At 38.4% G+C, this 19,117-nt stretch overlaps 1 non-coding gene across 1 annotated transcript; it reads left to right on the top strand.

The window, feature by feature from the left end:
* The first annotated feature begins 9,275 nt into the window (after positions 1 to 9,275).
* Positions 9,276 to 9,346, top strand: Trnag-gcc. Its single transcript has one exon. It is a non-coding gene; the product is annotated as a tRNA-Gly (tRNA).
* The last annotated feature ends 9,771 nt before the right edge of the window (positions 9,347 to 19,117 follow it).

The following is a 19,117-nucleotide window of genomic DNA, read 5'->3' as shown; positions in this document are numbered from 1 at the left end:
GTGGGTGAATTTTAAGGTCCCCTTTCATAATATTAGATATATCTGTCAACCGTGGACAAGATTTTCTAGTTAAAAACGGTTCAAGAGAAAGAACTTGGTTTCACTAGTCTACCCTACCGTAATATACTACCTCATTTAAAATATTATTTCATCTCTCGGCACAGGACATATTCTGAATCATTCTATTCACGGAGCATTTCTCTTTCTTCCCATTCCTCCGAATAACGTTCCCTCAATCACAATTTCCCTTTTACCCCTAAATTGTCGCACTAAGAGGATATTTAGGACAAAGTAAAAGGCCATCTATTTATTATATAAGATGAATAATCAGCATAAAAAGGCATACCTATTGACGTTTTGATTAAAATTTCAATTATGATTGCTATCTTATTTCTTTATTTCTAAGTATTTATTTTGTCCAAAAAAAGGCAAAATGTAAGCAAAAATTCAGATTTAAGTATATAAAAGATCGCAGCACTTTTCCACAAGAATTTTTAATGCGTACAACGCCTTTTGGCTCACTGAGCCATCATCTGGTACAAGATGATGGCTCAGTGAGCCGAAACGCGTTGTACGCATTAAAAATTCTTGTGGAAAAGTGCTACGATCTTTTATTTACTTAAATATGTCTAACTTCCACCTATTGAAGCCTAAAATCTGTTGAACTTATTCAAAAATTCAGAGTTATTAACCTATTTTTGAAAATTTTCTAACTATCTCATAACCTTTCCGGGAATCACCACTGCTCCGGTATACATATTAGGCGTACAAAATGAAACAACACCTTTTTCAAACCCTTTTAATAATGAGTCACAGCTCCCTTTGGCGGGTAGCTTCCTCTGAACTGGGATAATGAACATGCAAAAGAAGTAAGAAGACAATGAAGCGTTCTCAGGGCTATCTGAAGAGACCTGGTGTTCAATTTGGAATCAGTTCAAAATCAAGAAGAAGATGAGGATTGTTAAGAAGGTAGGAACCACTAAACGTAAGGATTAAGAGGTATGTGTTTTGAAAAGAAGGGAAAAAACATCGAGAAGGCGCAGGTGGGTGAATTTAAGGTCCCCTTTCATAAGGTTAGATATATATTTCAACCGTGGACAAGATTTGCTAGTGAAAAATGGTTCAAGTGAAATAGCTTAAACATAATCTTTGACCACTTCGTGAGGATATTTTCAAATCAACCAGAGAAATATTCCATCATTCCACATATATTATTGCATCTCGCTTGCTCAAATCTTGTCCGGTTAACATATTTAGTTGGCAAATTTTTATTTTGCATGATAGTGGAAGTAGAATTTTTCGGTATGCTTTTTATTTTTATGTCCGTGGGGTTGTCATTTGGGATCCCTCTTGCATTCTGCATGATGGTGATTGATCACCCCCTGCCAAACACTCTAGAGTTGGATCCCAGGGTATTATTTAGATGTAGATGAACCAAATGTAATATTGAAAAAGCGCCCTCCTCGAGATAAGCATCCTCTGTGGCAAATACATGAGCCACCCGCACGGTTTGGATAATTGACTTCGACATAACTCGAAAGTTATACATTAGATCAACACGGTGATAATAGTTTTGGGTAACGTCATGAATATTTGAATATCATGTTCAAATATTTCTTGGAGTGTAGGTCAACGTATGTTATGCAAAAAAAGTTATAGCTAACGTTTCTGTCTATTTTAAACCATCATCAGGGCTTAACTTTGTACATATTTATGGATAAATATAAATATCAATAAATATGTACATAGTTAAGCTGTGATGATGGTTTAAAATATACAGAAACATTGGCTTTTGCATTGGTTTGGGTTAACTTTTTTGCACGACATGCGTTGAACTACACTCCAAGAAATATTTTTAAATGAATTAAACGAGGTCAAGATAAGGAAAAAAAATAAGTATTTGAATATTAATCTTATTGAACCAGATTTAAAAGGCGAATTTTGCTCTCCACCTATCGTTCGTATGCATTATGTTTTTGTTACACAAGTAATGCTCGTATGAAACTAAAGCTATCATCCTGAAATTTTTATGGTATGTGGAGAAAACGTTTTTCTACGCTCAACTGTTTCTCAAACAGGAAAATATACCATCTCAGAGGAAAAAACGAGGAGCATTTTATAAGTTCGAGATACAGGAAAGTGTTAACGCCGCCTGCTTTGGATATTTAACCTGAAATTTTCAGGATTTCAGCACATGTTTTACGCATAAAAGACGCCAAAGAAAAATGACTCACTAGCGGTAGCATTGCGCCCTCTTCAATGATGATCACAAAATTTAGGAAAACACCGTCGAGAATGGTGGTATTTGAAAATTCGATTTTTTTTTCAATGAAATTCATCACACTCATATTCCACCGCGATCCAAAACCAGAACTTAAACCTGGTAATGTTCGCTTCATTCTTTCCAGCTGGTCCCGATATCCTTCAGAGTGACCTTTCTATGAGAGGAAAACGGATTAGCAGCACTAAATGCGCGAACGCAGAGAATTGGAGGGGATACGTCAGATGAGGGGGAGAAGAGAGAAAAATAGCCGCGGGAAGGAGTATTTTTTGGATGCTATTAGCGGCGGGGAGGATAAACATGTTGACCACCAATTCGTATCTGCTTCACATTCTTCCGTCGGAGTGAAATTGATAGAGTGGGTGATATGCAAACTGTCAAGTCAGAAGATTCGACTCGCAGTTTAAAATCGTATTTGCAGGAGGTGACCGACAGCTTAGGTCATTTGCGCCATGAGGGAACGGAATGGAAGGAAGGGTGGAGAGAAACCCAGCGCGGGCAATAGCCCTCTCCTAGCGAAAAGCGGCCAGAAAACCTCGACCTAACGTCTCATTCTACGGAAGAAGGGCCCTACTCAAAGCACGCAATGAGTGATCGGTCATCCTCTGGAAAAACTCTGCCACTGCCGGGATTCAAACCCGGGCCAAATGGGCCAGCACTATACCTGACATACCAACCCAATCCCTGCAGTACGTGGTGGTGCTTAAGAAAGCTTGAATATGTTTGCATAAAGATCACATACGAGGATAGCAGTCCAGCCATCCGAATAATTACAAACGTGGCTACGATGTTCTCGACAATTTCAGTCAAAATCACATTAAATGATAATATGTTGCTGCAGATGACCACTTTTATTTACCTTTGCAACTCGTTTGAACGCTGTTTCATCATATTTAACGCCATTTGCATCTTTCATAAAACGCTCAATATGTTCCCCAGTCTCTCGCCGCAGAGCGTTTGACTGAAGTCAACATTTTAACCATGTGACCTCTCGATAATGCTGATATCATTATGAAAAAGTCAAAATTAATGTATTAGTGCTTCAAAAGCAGATTCAGAAGCATGTTTAAAGCACGTAATACAATGTTTTCTTCATTAAAGCATATAATATTATTTTCGCCATTCTTATATACATTTTATGGGAATAAGCTTTTCTTGCGAAATATACAGTATCTCTTCTTCATCATCAAAAATGCATTAGACGTATTAGGCCATTCAGCGGCCATGCAGGAAGTATGAAGAGACAACGTGAGTTAGGGAATACCTTTTGTTTTAATTTTGGATAATATTCTCAGGAGTAAAAAGAATTTTCTCTTTCCTACTTCACCACAGAATTCTTCGATGTCAGCGAAGAGGGGTAAAAGTCCTCGCCAGCTTATCTAGACATTGCCGCTTCGAATTCCATCCGGTAGGAGTAACTTAACTTCCAGGATATTTAGTTTCCAAACGATTTGATTTCATGGAATGACTAAATAATACTAATAAATTGAATACTTTCTACCGCGGCTTTGTGAAACTTCACGTCTGATTTAAAAACTTAACTATTTAAATGATTTTCATCATAATTTGTATTTAATGGACGACTGGTTTCATCCAACATCCGGTCTTGATAATGTCCACCATTGGATTAAACCAGCCGTCCGTCAAATACAAATTTGAATGAGAAACGTGTAAAAAGTTAAGTTTTTAGTCCGGATCCCCGCTGTTAGTCACATTTGGTCGTCTTTTTAAGAGAAAATTTGGAATAAATCCTTAACAAATTTAGTTTTTTAATAGTTTTACATTAGCTTCTTTAAAAAATCACCATTACTATGTTTTCTGAGACACGGACTGATACACTTATGACGACAATTTTATTTATAAAACCCAATTTAAAGGCCTTAGTGCTGTTTTTTGTGTTATACAAAATAAATATACAATTAAAAGTGTATGTCTTTTTCTCTGTCCGCTATGCGTTTCCATACGGCTGCACGAACTGCGATAAAAGTTAATACATAGTTGCATCTCATGCTCCCGGTCCTCATTACCGTTTGTTACGACACAGCATACAACTTCTGCGATTGGACATCCTAACGGGAGGGTACACATTTTGACAGGCTGAAAGAGAAGACATAAAATTTCTATGTTACCATGAATGCCAAGATCCAAGTTTCCCACTCTTCTGGGTACTATCCTTCCCGAGCAACGCCGGGTGGCCTGCTAGTCTATCTATATGCGAGTATGATCTCTGCATTCTCTTCGGGTTTTCACCGCGTCCGTTGGCTTTTGGCGACAACAGTTTCGCTGACATTGCAGTCAGCGTCTTCAGGTCGAAGGCACATACACGAGTATGTTGTAATATAAAAGAGGATGTCAGTCTGTCCGCCATATGTTTAGGTACGGCTGAACGGACTGCGGTCAAAGTTAGTACATAGGAGCACCTTATACTCCTAAACCTCGTAGTACTACTTTTGGTTGCGTCCGATGCGTCCTTCGCATCGTTTTCTCATTGCCATTTGTTACATCACGTCATACAACTTCTGTGGCTCGGACATCCTACCGGGTAGTCACATCTCTTCACTCCTTCAAAGGGAAAGCATAAAAAATACTACTCTTATATATTATAGTTAATTACTAATTGTTTGCTTGGGCCTAAAAATCCTGCTATGTGACCATGAGTCTTGACTGCTAATCGCCGGATGAACCGGAGATGAACTGAAATCTGAATTATTGTTTAAAGCCAGACATTTTACCGGCCTGCGAGCCACCCCTTTGTCATGACATGAAACTCTGTACAGAGAGCCCTGGGTTGGGGGAAGATGGGGTCATCTGTCCTCACCCAACCCAGGTTAAATTAACTTAAGTAAAGTAAAGCAAGTTATGAATTCCAAGTTCCAAGTTTCCCATTTGTCTGAGTACTATCCCTCCCGAGCAACGCCTGGTGGCCTGCTAGTAAATAATATATTTTTATGACCAGAGCAATGAAATACTATGCTTAAAATAATGCGCTCCATCCCACGCTTCGAATTTCCATTGAATTTGCCCCGGAATATCACAAAGGCGTAGCGCGGAAAACGTACAACAACACCGAACGGATCCGATTCGAAAATAATATTAGAGAGAGAAAGAGGCGGAAGCAAGAAATGAGTGTCATTCGCAGATCCGAAGCCTAAAATATCTCTCGGCACCGTAATCTGGTCACCTGAGAACTTCCCCCGTCGTGTTTTTCCAGAATGATGATAAAAAATATGTATAAATGGAATCCGCCCAGCGTTCTCTCCATCGTAAATTATGCGCAGCCCTTCCTTTACTCTCTTGGAAGGACTTAACCCTTCTCCGGTCCGACGTCGAGGCTGGATCGACAGACATAGTGCTACCTACCAATGAACTACCTACTAAAACGATAATTCTTCTAAAAATATGGTAAAATAATGACTTTTCCCTTAAAGAGAGCTAATTCCAAGATATGGGTACAAAATTACTAATATAAGAAATATATTATTATACTAGCCTTTTAGTAATCATTTTTTTCTAAATTAGATTTCCTCAACAAAATTGGAAATTGATAAACGTTCAACATCGAGTTGAGCTCGACATCACAAGGCACTCAGATTATAATTTCAAAATATAAACTCATTGAACATGCATAATACTGCAACCAGTGGGTTTTTACTTTGAACAATTAAATAAGAACATTTAAAAGGTCAATAATCAAACCTGGATTTTTTTCATTTTTCCTAAAAATAAATTTGGAACAAACTATGGACTTGATTTTTTTTTAATTGGACCGCATAAGGTTAAATTTAAATATTTTCTACCGAATGGTAGCCCTACTCCGGGGTGCAACTTCGTAAAATTCTATCAGTCTTCATCCGCAGATGGCGCGCTTAAAAGCGTCATCCGGTGCCCTACTTGAATTACAATCGACCCGAAGTCTCAGCACGAAGGTCAAGGTACAAGGGCGACGGGAGTCAAAGCCCACTTTAAGATTGGACAGCGCCCAGAATTAACTTAATTCGGCTGTTTGAAATCATAGAGTGAATACGGTCTCATCACTGGAATAATAATACCTCTTTCATGTTTTTCAAACTTCCGGAACACTTCCTTCGATTTTTCAGAGTAGAAAAATGAAGAAGGGAAAAATCATTAGCACTTCAGTTACTTCAGTCGGATTAGCAAGCCAACAAATTTATTTTTCAGCCAGACCACTATTTCATTCACATCTTCATTTCTATGTCAATTCCAAAACACGGAATATAATTGGCGGCCTGCAGGGTAAAGTTGTCGCCTACAAACAAGGGGTCGCGAGTTCAAGAACCACGTGGGTAGGTTGTCCCTATCTAGGGCATAGTTGTTCGTGCACGTATTATTGTTAAATTGCTGAAAACCCCCGATTTTAAGGCTAACATGTGCTATTTTCGGTGGTGTGGAAATAAAAAAATAAATAAATAACATTCTGGATGTATGTACATGATGGCGATCAATTCATCGACGGGATCATAAGCATTAATAATAAAGAATAATTGCAGTGGTGAGGAGTAAGATTCTCAATTATATCCGAGCCCATATATTTTCCATATACGATCACTGACAGAAACTTCACAAAGAAATGCTTATGCGTTGCTTTTTCTTAATGTGTTCATCCTTACCCCAAGAAGAAAATGATTCATAAAATTCCCTATACAGGGTGGTAAAATAGAGGAAAGAGATTGTCACTACAAGGACTGACAAGCCACCTTCAGCTTCATAAAAATAGCAATCACACGCTTTACCGTTATTGTTCATTTAAAATGAACTACCTATCAAAACGATAATTTTTCCAAACATAAGGTTAATTTAACAACATCTGCCTTAAGCAGTGCTAATTCATATATATGGGTACAAACGAGCTAACAGAAGAAATTTATTATTATACTAGCCTTCATGGAAGCATTATTTTTCAAAATTTTGGTTTCCTCAACAAAATTTGGATTTAAAAAAGGTAGGCACCACTACTTATGGCCAGAATCGCGCGAAATATTAAACGAGAAACCCCTCCAAGTGACAGATATTCACGCGGGCCATCTACTTTATTCTACGTGCCCCCATTTATCATTTCTCACCGAGGACAATAACAAGGGATTACTCCATGCCGATAAATCCTAGAAATTTCAAAATCCAACGAACATGATGCACGAATGCAATGATGGAATTTTCCTGTCTGAATTCAACGGGTTCAAGTTCAGAATCTCGCTGAAACTGAACGCGCTAAAGCTATATAAAAAGATAAAAACTGTAAAAGTAAATATGAATATGAACATAAGGCATCCCTAATTTTTTTGAGATAAACTTTATGTACTCAGTAAGCAAAAAGATTGGAGGATACTTGAACTATGTATTTTTACCTAGAGCAGATTGGGAGAAAGAGATTAGCAGGGAACACTGAAGCACAAAACCATTTCTGACAGCTCGATCCAATTTCAGTGAGAAAGCCGAATATGCTACGAATTTGAATCACAAAAACAAGGGAATTTTATGATAATTTGTCACGGTTAGGAGAGTTTAATACTTTCTTTGGAGAAAAGAGTGATGGTAAAGTTTATCTTGAAGTTTTAAAGGCATGGAAAAAATTTAAAGCGTGCTGTATATAGCGGATCAAAGTCGGTAGAACATTATATTTCTAAGCCCTTTAAAGGTAGAAAGGTCTACAATAAAAAATAATAACAATAGGAAAAGCTAATGAGATTCTTCTTGCTTGAATGAAGTGTCAAACTTTTGCTATAATTTTCATTGGCCTTGAAATATTTATTGAAATAGTAACTGGTCGCGGTTTCGTCTGATTCCACTAATTGTTACAGATAGTTTTGCCTAAGCACCAATAGCGATGTGCTTCAAAGACCACTGTTTTTGAAGAAGGTCAAGTCCCAGAGACCACTGACCCTGAAGTTTCTATACTACTTGATTCGTCAGTTTTCTTAGATCATCCTTTTCCAAGGATCATGACAAAAAAAATAATAATTGAAAGCAGGGTAAAAGTGCATGGTGATGACAGAGGACTGTGAAATATAGAGTAGGAAATACGCGTACCCTGATGGTTCATGGGGACTTAACGAGGAAAACGATGCATCAATTTCGGTTATCTTCCACGTCTACCTCCATTCTCGCATTCCAATTGTATCTTCAACTCGTGGTAGTGCCTGTATTGCTCTTCATTCAATCCATGAATTCTGTTCTCTTCCTCTTCATTCATCGTCATCTTAAGCACCTACACGCTACGTCCAATTCTCCTCATCCACCATGACTTCGTCCATCTTCTTCCCCTACATGTATCTCATAGCCTTCTCTGTATCTACGTATTATGCAGACAATTTTAAATAAATTGAAACGGATTCACCCATTTGAGAAAATTGAAAACAAAATCATCCTTATGAAACGGCTTTCGATAAATAATTTCTTCGGAGTACAAAATAATATCTGAACGATCGCAAAAATATCGTTAATAATTATTTTATACATGGAAATGAGAAAAGAGGATCCAAATGAAGGAATTCATTTGTATATAAATGGGCTGATTTTAAATGACGCATAAGCATATCTTTGCATATTTTCCTCCCTCACGATGCTCATTCCGCCCCGTATTTATAGCCAAGTTAACCTACCACTACGATCTACGTAACCACGATTCATTTCAGATTCTGTGCCAGTCTTTTATTTGTACTCTCACGCAACGATCATCTCGTCAGCACTATGCACTTCTCCAGTGCTAATTTCCACTAAAAAAATTCTTACTGCTATGTCCATTGCCTCCATCCGTCGTGTCGTAACATTGCTCTATCTGCCAAATTTTGACATCGTTTTCCGTTATACTACGCCTCAAATTCTCTTCTATAAAAAACTTTTATAAATTCTAAGAATAGGCTTTTTCAACATTCTTTCGATTAAGTCGAGTCGAGTTCGATTTCGAGGCAAAAACTGTTGAGTTCAACAGGTAAACGAACGTAAAGATTAATAAGCTAATCTCTGACCAACACTCGAAGCATCGGTGGTTCAGTGGTAGAATGCTCGCCTGCCACGCGGGCGGCCCGGGTCCGATTCCCGGCCGATGCATCTTTTTGCCGGCCTCGTTGGCGGCGGTCAGGTCGCCTGCCAAACCGATGGTCGCGGGTTCGAGTCCTGACGGTGTAGGTTGCTCCTATCCAGGAATGTTTTTCATGATTTTTGTGTACGATTACTTGATACATGTTGTTTTTAAAAAAAACCAAGTAGAGGCCAACTGTTGCTGTTTTCGATGGCATGGGAGTACATAAAATAAATACAAAATAAAAAGTTTAAAAACTCCACATTACACCAGTGTTTTTCAAGCATAACAAAATCCAAACGTTTTTAAGCATTCGTCATTGAGATTTTTAGATTCGTCATCGAGTTCCGGCAAATTCCCCTCAGTCTGCTCTCATACAATTGAAAATGTGCCTCTATCGTTTTAATTTCACTGTTTCAACCCGAAGGCTCACTGGGACAGGTTATGAAAGCGCCCACCCCGGACTAAGTCATGGGCACTAGAATGTCGCAATGTCACATTGTCGCATTTCTTAGATTAGAACATTTAAATAGGCTTAAGGATAATTAATTTGCTTGAGAAACTGTTTTCGATAAGTTATCTTCAGACTTCTTTTCAAATTTTCTAGTTGGCGGTTGCTTTCGGGAAATGCTGCGTAGGTATTATTATCTGCTCGACGATTCACTCCTCCTACTGGGAGCCTTTTCAAGAGAAACCATTCTCGTCCCGATTTATATAGGTTTTATTTAACCCAGTGTTGACCCGATTTTGAATTTTCACGGAAGGCACTAGCCGTTGGTCATTAGATTGGGCCAGGAAACCTCTCCATATGCGGCTGAGGTTATATCCATCCTCCATGTTGAAGTTGTTTGGCCTTTTCGCTATCTCAACGGATTCACGTATAAGACGCGGATGATATTCTTCCGTCTTCCCCAATACCGTGTAGCGTTAAACATTATTTTATGCCCAGGGCTGGAGGCGTAATGTTCAGCGACCGCTGATGCGTCCCACTGATGTAGTTCAAACGCTGTTTCATGCTCTTTAAGCCTTTGGGAGATAGAACGCTTGCTCTGTCCCACGTAGCTTCTGCCGCAGCAGCAGGGAACCTCATACACCCCCATGGATTGAAGGGGAGGATGGCTATCCTTCGGTGAAGGTAGGACATTTTTAGTTTTCTTCACCGTGCAGAAGCGAGTCTTGATGTTGCCTTTTTGAAGGATACTTGTGATTCTATCGGTGTCTCCGGAGATGCATGGAAGCTTAGCGTATGCGTGCGTTATGCGTATAGTTAATAGCATTTTCTCCGAAAGGAATGAGAAAATCAACATCAATTGGACTTAGCGTTGATCCTATAAAAGGACTTTTCCTCCAGGTAGACCAAGTCTGACATGTAAAACTATCATAATACACTTAAAGTCCCAACACGCAACAGTGATTTGGATACAAGGGTAATAAGTAGACTCAAATGTTTGCCATATCAGTGCCTTAGAGGTAATCATACTTAATAATTTGACTCGTCTTCAGTTGAAATACACTGTAGTTAACGACATTCACTTTATGATAATCAAAATTAATATACATAATAGAAAATTTTGATTGCATGATGAAAAATTAATCATTTAGCATGTCATTTAAATCCACTCCCATTAATTAGAAAAAATGTCGCAGCCCCCAATTTTGCGAGCTTTCCAAAATTTCCAATTCTTCTGGGTGTGTATTTCACAGGACTTTGTATGAGTTAAAAATTTACCAGTTAGGCTATGTCAAAACTTCTCTAATTCCAGAAATCTAGTAACAATCACGTTACCGAAACACTCCCCATACTCAGCAAATATCCAATATTAGAACTTCTCCAAAACCAGAGCCAAAAAGTTTTTATATCATCTAGCAACGCGATTCGAGGAAAAAATGGAGACTGCGACCCTTATAGGGGTGTACACGGAGAAAGAGAAAAAGATACCTAAGTACAAAATATTTACCCTGAGCTCGGAATGAACAGAATATTGATCACTGAAACTATTAAATTGCACTCCAAGCGAAAACTGTCGGGTGAGAAGTACTTCTTGATGGCGTAATCAGCAAGGCATTATGTAATCAGCAAGTATAAGGGGGGATCGTTTTCGAGCCCTATTCAATTTTTATCGTTTATTCCTCTGAGTTTCTTCGCGCATTAAGTTACCGATGTAAGCTACACCAAATCTGAAGAATAACAATGGGAGGTCGGATTATTTTAACCCAGTCATTTGAAAAAGTCTCAAAACATCTTGCGCGATGAGGGCCTCCCGCACAGGAATAAGTAACCATGGAGACGCTTGTGTCCATTTTAATCCGCTGTCGGGATCGCAGAAGAGATGAAAGGGCAGGTGAGTAAGACGGAGTGCCAAAATGTCACTCTCTCCCAAACGAATAGACTAAATTTGTGTTTTTTAGAAATCGCAATATATCTTATTTCTGTCTTGTGATCCGGACGCAGGTCAACACCACGAAATTCAGTAGTGCGTCGCAGCGTGCCTTAAAAGTCAAGGTATAACTAGTCGATTTTAAAAGAGATTAAAATAGATATCTAAAAGGTACATTACATTTGACAATAGAAAGCGAGGAATAATTTTAGTATATAATTGATAATTTTAGGGTTATCTGTGTGTAACCTTTCCATTATGGAAAATGAGAGAATAAACTTTGCTAGGTTCACTAATGTATTTGATTAAGCACGAACGGGTTTTATTACATTGTTACCTGATGATGGATTTTGAAAATTAGGTGAGATATTACGTCGGTTGCACGAGAACCCGGTGAGTGGAGGATCTATCCCTACTTTAAACTTGATAATTTTCATTACTTTTCAGTTGGCCAGGACCTACCACAGTGTGCAATATCCCCTATTAAAGATTCTCATGTAAATCTCAGTGATATACGAGCAGAGACGGATTAAGGCCCATTTGGTGGATAAAATTACACTGGCTAGCTACTTGGCGGGACTGCCTTGATGTATGCAGCATACCATAATAAATTATAGCTTCTGGAGACCTTAAAAAATGAACTAAACATGACAAGCAATGTATGATGAACATACAAAATTAAAAGTTGCAATGAAATATCACTTAATATGTCAACATTTTTCAGCTCCCCCATGAATTACAGAGGAATAAGATTTTTCAAGGACAATATTGGGGGACAAATAATAGACATTTTAGCCGCATATTCGTTAAGGATAATTGCGTAGCTTGATAAAAATTTAACACAATTTTATTTTAGCCCGGCTTATTATCATACTCTCCGATTATAAAATAATTTTCCTGATCGAACTCCTTCCTTTGCATTTTTCAAAACTTTTCTTATTCTAGAAATATAGTTACAACCACGTTACCGAAAACTTCGTAAACATCCGTAAAGTGTGGTGCACACGACACCTCATAATACGTCATTAAATAGTTATGCATCATGTTTCTTGCTTGCGCAAGTACAGGTAAACTCGTTCAATGGTGCTTACACCAGAAGTCTGTAATAGATGAAGATATTATAACCCCGTATTAAGCTTCAGGCATTTGTGAATTTAAAGCTTTCGGGATAAGGGGATTGCTCCATTTCCTGAACAAGTTTCCACCCCGAGGAATTTTGCTGGGGAACATCGAGAGACGCAATCGGAGTTGAACTCAAAGCTTCACTATCATTCACCAAACACTTTACTCACTAATCTACCATACCTTTGCGTTAAAACTAGAGGCATAAAAATAAAGTTTTCCATTCGAATTAAGAGTAAATGGGGCATTATATTTCCGCATTGCTTAAACGGAGCTTTAACCCAAAAAAAGATTGCATTCGTTTGTTAAGGGCATTGCATTGCATTTAAGATATGCATGAAATGTATATATTAACTGTATAGGGGCAGTTCCTTTCTCTAAGCCACCTCGTACTTCGAGTATTTGCGTTAGGGGCCTTCATCCGTATTGAACCTGGGGCCCTCGATCAGCGGTCTAACACTGCACTGCCTAGGCTCACTAGCTAAGCTCACAATGGCATATTGACAGCAAAGTTCAACAATATTATGTCAAAACGCATTGATCATATTTAAGAAATTTTCCTTTTCAACCAACTCTCATTTACGTCACTATTTTGGTCGGTCAGGGCGTGGAACAAAATCTCTCTCACCTCCATTCTGTCCGAAAGAGGAAGCGGGGGTGTGCTCTGTTGGACGACCGCCATTTTGGACTCTTCCCGAAATGCCTCGCGGCATTTCAACCGGACGTGTCCCATCCCTCACCGATACCCGTCAAATGCTCCCTCTGTCTCTCTCCCATCTATACAGCAGGGCTGAGATGCAAAGCGGTTGGAAACAGCTGAGCCTAAGTCTCAATTTTTTTAAGACAACGTATGCGTCAAAGCAGACATGGGATGTCATTTACGATTGCAGCTATAGAATACGTAAGACAATGCCCAATGATTTTATCCATTACTTACTATACTACATTAATTATATGACGAAAAACAAGCAACCAATGTTTTAAAAAACAACTAATCACATTATTCAATATGATCATCTTAATATATTATAGGCAGATCCTGGGTTACAGGTATAGATGGTGTAAGAACCTTCCATCAGCACGGTACCCATTTTTAATGAGTTTTACGTCACAAGTGAAAGCAGCAGTTTTGGTGTTGCATATTTTTGCTTTGATAATTTAAAACAGTATACCTTATAGAGAATAATTTTCTGGGACTTTAAAGTGGGAAGGATGGCACAACAGCTTAAAAATAAAAAATACTTAGCTGGTAACGGAAGCATTTCGAAATCTGAGTAGCCATCTAAAAACTGGTGTTGGATTGCCAAATTCGTGGCGTAATTATATTTTATTTAACATTAATTCTTCGGCATACCACAAGGTGGCCTTTTGGTTCCATCAAAACGTTACAAGGTTATTACATTCTGACGGAATTCCGTCATTGGATTTTTCTCTCCACTAGAAAACTATTCAGTGCGAAATAGAAATCTTCGAGTTCTACTCGGCGAATACCTATTTACTGCACTTTGAGAACCTGTCCACATGATTGACATCCCATTTCATTGCATCAGCTTACCGTTCACGTCACGAATGAACGATGTTCACCCTGGAACAATGAGGAAGAGATCGAATCCACAGAGTAAATGAATGGAATCTTTTAAGCAATATCATAGACAACTTCCTGGTATTCCATGAACAGAAAAAATTATACTTTCTTGCGGGCGAACAAGTGACTTTGAGACTTCATCATCAAAGTTTAAATCATAAGAAATAGTTTCCTCACTCAAATCGGTGGAAGAAATATCATCCATATTTTTACTGATGTATCCACTGCGCGAACAAGGAAGTCAGGAGAAACATTAAATTGCTTCATGATTTCTCTTTTTCCTCAGGTAAATTTCCTCGCTATCGCCGACAGCTACATCACGAAATAACTCTAAATATGTTTTCCAAAATTAGAATGCACGCAATAAGTACATAACCTTGCCGGATGACACATGCAATGAAATTATAGAAATAGTGCAATAAGAGATTCCAGTTTGAAATGATTTCCCTTGCGGAAAACGTGAAAACTAAAATGCACAAAATCACGAGACCCTTATTTATTTTAAAAAAAATAGTAACTGAACGTGTAAACTCATATGTACATCAATCCCATCAGACACTTCGCTATTCCCAGATTTCAATAAGAAGTAATAATATCATATATTTTCTCAGTATTAAAAGAGTGAATTGTTGAAAACATGCATAGTGTTAGGCAACAAGGAAATCGATATTTTCCAACCTAAAAATAAAAAAGAGGAAATTCACATGTATTCGTACTATAAAATAAGCTGATTTCAATTTTCCCATAAAAACTCAGATTCAAGTCAAAGAAATGATCCATGAAATTTTCAAGAGCCAATAACAAGTAGCAGTAATACTAACGAATAGATCTTATTTGATTCGAGGTGAATTTGATTACGGTCCATGTTATCCGAAGAAATCAAGACACATGATCACTAAATATTAATAGCAATAAACAAAAAAATTGCCTATAACGATTGGTGATTGAAAGCTAGAGTATTTAAAGACCTTACTTAGCTAACTATGCAATAATCTAGGTATGCATTAAGTACCTCCAATACTAGCCGCCGCAAATATGTAGGCTATTATTCGAATAATGTATTTCGCAGTCGATAAATCCCACATTTTCCCCACTTGGTACTCGCTCTAATTCACATGCTTATCCCGTTCCAATCAATATTGATTTTCGGTATTCCCTGTGCCCATTATAGCATTAATCGCGAAGACATAAAACTGACTGACACCAGGTACTTGCAACGGAAAAAGGATGAGGTAAATCAAAGAAAGAACGGAACCTAAACAAAAGGAAAAATACCTTTGAAGCTAGATTTTCTGAAGAAGAAGGAAAATCAGAGAGGTTCGATAAATCTAAGAGGAGGCATTCGATATAATTCCACGAGGTAATCTCGCACATTGTTCAATGGATGAAACTTTAATTTGGAATTACGAATCCTTCACGAGAGCCAGATAGTCTCCCGGGTACATAATGACGACACCGAAATCCTTCACTCAGGATTAAACCGTCTTTCGTAACGCAATAACATCAAGTTCTGGTTTGGCCTTCGTGGCAACAGCTTTAGCAATTCACAATGCCTGCATTTAGTACTTATCCAGATAGCTGGCACGGTAGGTGGCCAGTGGCGATTAATCCGTGAATCTGCATCCTATTGATCCATCAAAAGAGAAAAAACTCACAATGCATGCACCAGTGGTCTTCGCAAACACCAAACAATCAAAGAGTTTGCCCTTGACAACGCCCGTCCAGGCTTTAGCGAGAGAATACCGGCACGGCAAGTCACTAGAGGTCGGGATAAGGTGAGGCGGTTGTTTAGAGATGGACGATAAGCATGAGTAGTGTGATGCGAACAGCTGTGTCTCTAACGCCTGGCAAAGAGAAAGGTTGGTTCACCAATTATCTCCAGCAGACCAAAGGGGCTAGCTAAAAGCGTACATGATGGATACCCTGGCTGCTCTACATGTGATACATAGCTGTATGTGATCAAACTTTTCCCAAGCAGATGGGTCAAGTTAAAAGCTAATATCGTCTTATTAACCAGTAGCCATTAGTAGTGGGGCTACTACATTAAATTTCCAAATGTTTTTAACGAAATTAGTGGTTGCCTTTTATTAGCAAATTATAAAGGATTATTCATAAAATGCGTTTTCCAAAGTATTTATAGATGGAAGAGTTAATAATTGATTTTTTAAATTACGGTCTTATTTCCCAACGAAAAAGGGATAAGTTGTACAACTTTGTTTTTTTTTCTGTAATACAAAATGATTTAATGACAGAAAATATTAAACAGCTCCACCCCATTATTTTTTCTATTTTAATATATACTACATAATTCTTTATCACAATTGCAAATTCTCTCAATTTAATTCATTCTTTAGTGTGTTTTATGTCAAAATTAACCAGTATTTGTTAACTCTGCAACCATATCGCAGATTTATATCACCCATTAGCTGATAAAGTTCACTTGATGGAGTAACTGCCTTCCTAAGTGCTAAAAAAATATATTGGTCATTAAAAAGTCAATTCAACAAACGTCTGCCCCTTCAGATCTCAGATTTTGATGAAAATTTCTGCATGGGTATATTATTCGCCTCAAACAAAATACTCCGGACAGTTTTTCTAAAAACAATATTTTATTCCCTTTATTAAATTTTAATTACATTTTAAACAGATAACGTGCCTTGAAACGTATATTTCCTTATAATCTTGCGAATTAGAATTTATCTTCAAAGCCCCCGAAAACAGCCCATTTCAAAACAAAAAACCAAGATGGACAATTTTTTTCAGCTTCAATTTTAATTAAAAGAATATCGAAATATAAAAACCAAAAACAGATATTGCGCCGGTTTTAACTTCTTAAATTAACCAGAAACACGTATTGAAAGTAAAATAATTCTTGAAAGTTGAAAAACGTCTTCTTGGGGGGACATAGGAACACACACTAGGTTTACTGGCTGAGCTAGCTAAAACCATGCACAAAACTCCGATTAAAAAATCTGTTTTATAAGACAGTGAGAAATCAGTGGCGTACCCAGGAATTTCGTTCGGGGGGGTCCAAAATCAGGGGGGCGGAAATTTTTGAAAAATAGGAAACTAAGTAATGGGTTCTTAACTAATTTTAACACGTTTCATAATCGGAAAACTTCATTTGTTAAAAAAGTTTTTTGTAAATTCATGATTTTTCAATATTTTGTTTTTTTTATGGAGAAAAATGATTGTTTTTATATTTCGGGGGTTTCCGGACCCCCCGGACCTCTCCCCTGGCCACACCACTGGTGAGAATAAGTTTGAAAGCACTAATGCCAATTTTGGAGAAGAACTCTGGTAGGAGCCCGAGGATGAGTGTGATAGTCTCCAGCGACCTCTAAAAAAAACACACATCCAATTGGTTGACAACTAAAAAAATAGGAGAAGACTAGGCTTAATGGGATAGGGCAGATGTGGGCAAGGTTGTGGAACGAAGACTTGTGAAGGAAGAGGAAGCAAAGGCAGAGAGAGAGAGAGAGAATGGCATGGGAGAGGTGTGGAAACCTGGCTCCAGGCCCATCCTACGCCTTTCCTTGTTGCGTCACTTATAAAAGAGGAGAAGGAATAGCTGGAGGAGGTCCTCGCTGCGCTGCGCTCGCGGAAGCCGACTAAAAATACCGCGCATATCTCCTTAAAAGACATAGGGTGCCTCAAGTGGAGGCAAAGGGGCCATTATGCAATCTGCGAAAACACTGCTTTTCCTTCCGCCGCACCTGCATGCAGCTAGTGACGAAGACAACATGTGCTGAGTATGAAACTATCCCCAACTCCACAGCAAAGAGAGATTTTTTCAATATATCGATTTAAGTATACCGGCACTAGCCACGGGGATAACTTTACTGAGTCACCACCCGCAATGCACAAATTGCGCGAAAATATGAAAAAGAAAAAAACAACATTCGTTTTGACCGGGTTTCGAAGTCGGATCCCCTGATTTCCGGTCGAGCGCTGTATCCAGCAAAGCTTACGCCACGGTAGCGTAACTAAAGCACTCGCCCGGAAATCGAGAGATCCGGGTTCGAATCCCGGCCAATGATTTTTTTCTCTGTGGAATTTTGGCTCAATTTATGCATCGATGTTTCGGCCGAGAAAAATCAAGTTTGTCATCAATAAACAGACTGAACTTTATTTTTCTATTTCGACTAGAAACGATATTACTATAAGCATGATAGTTTATAGACAGTGTCAAATCTTCTCGGAGGGAAAGTGGTGGCCTAGTGGGTGGAGAACTTGGCTATTGGTCGAAGAGTCACGGATACAGCTTTCGGGGACCTGCAAGCAAAACCCTCAATGAGCGAGAAACCTATCATCTCCGTGAGAAAATCTGCACGCCCGAGGTTTAGTTTGGGATTATTTCTATCCTCATCAGCTCAAACCAACCTTCTGGTGAACGATGTATTGCCAACTACCGATCTCTTACTTAACACAGACCATAATTTTCGCGTCGTCAAAGTCAATTTCGATCATCAAGGTCTTCGTTGATGGAAATTGCTGAAACCATAGCAAATGGATTTGTAAGATGCCTGCATAATTGGTAGGAAATTCCCTCGAGGTAGTGCCATCGCGTCAGTTGGCCAGGAACAAATGATGCTAATAATCGAATGAGATCCAAAATACTTTTAAAAAATACAAATAATTAGCCCACAAGAGGCCACAACGGAAGCCTGAAATCATCAATCACTCTAAGAATTGCAAAACTTCAAAGAAGAATA

This window comes from Ischnura elegans, chromosome 5 (assembly GCF_921293095.1).
Source record: "Ischnura elegans chromosome 5, ioIscEleg1.1, whole genome shotgun sequence".
Classification (NCBI taxonomy): domain Eukaryota; kingdom Metazoa; phylum Arthropoda; class Insecta; order Odonata; family Coenagrionidae; genus Ischnura; species Ischnura elegans.
Note: the sequence above shows the minus strand (reverse complement) of the source record. Positions and strands in the feature narration are given on the sequence as shown.